Below are 393 nucleotides of genomic sequence, written 5' to 3' on the forward strand. Positions count from 1 at the left end.
ATATCTTCTCTCGTTCCTTCCTTCCTTTATTTGCTTTAATAGTTCCTTCTTACTTTTCTTTTGGCATTTACTCATTTATTTTTTCCTTCATTCTGCCATAGGATCTTCTGTATTTCCTTCTTTCGCACGATCCAATCCAATCTCTCCTATCCTCCCTCCCCTCTCTCCCCTCCACCCCCCCCCTCCTTCTCCCCTCCCCACTCCCTTCCCCCCCCCCTCCCCCTCGCAACCGAATCCTTCCTTTTCCCTCCCCCTCCCCCCCCCTCCTCCCCTTCCTTCGGGGAAAAAGCCGGCCTCCTTGACAATTTAAATTCCTACCACCTCCGCTGTTGTTGAATATCCTACCTTCCCTAAGGACGCAGGCAAAACATATCTCTCTCCTTCTCTGCCTGT

At 50.6% G+C, this 393-nt stretch overlaps 1 protein-coding gene across 1 annotated transcript in view; it reads right to left on the bottom strand.

Moving 5' to 3' along the window:
- Positions 1-127, bottom strand: part of LOC122257649 (putative neural-cadherin 2) — a 174,561-nt gene extending 174,434 nt beyond the window's left edge. The window contains exon 1 of the mRNA XM_086551621.1: positions 1-127. This exon is cut by the window's left edge and continues 258 nt beyond it. The gene's annotated coding sequence lies outside the window, so the exon portion shown is untranslated.
- Positions 128-393: the final 266 nt, after the last annotated feature.

The sequence above is a fragment of the Penaeus japonicus genome, unplaced genomic scaffold, assembly GCF_977035675.1.
Source record: "Penaeus japonicus unplaced genomic scaffold, GWHDUDI00000001_assembly GWHDUDI00000025, whole genome shotgun sequence".
In the NCBI taxonomy this organism is placed as follows: domain Eukaryota; kingdom Metazoa; phylum Arthropoda; class Malacostraca; order Decapoda; family Penaeidae; genus Penaeus; species Penaeus japonicus.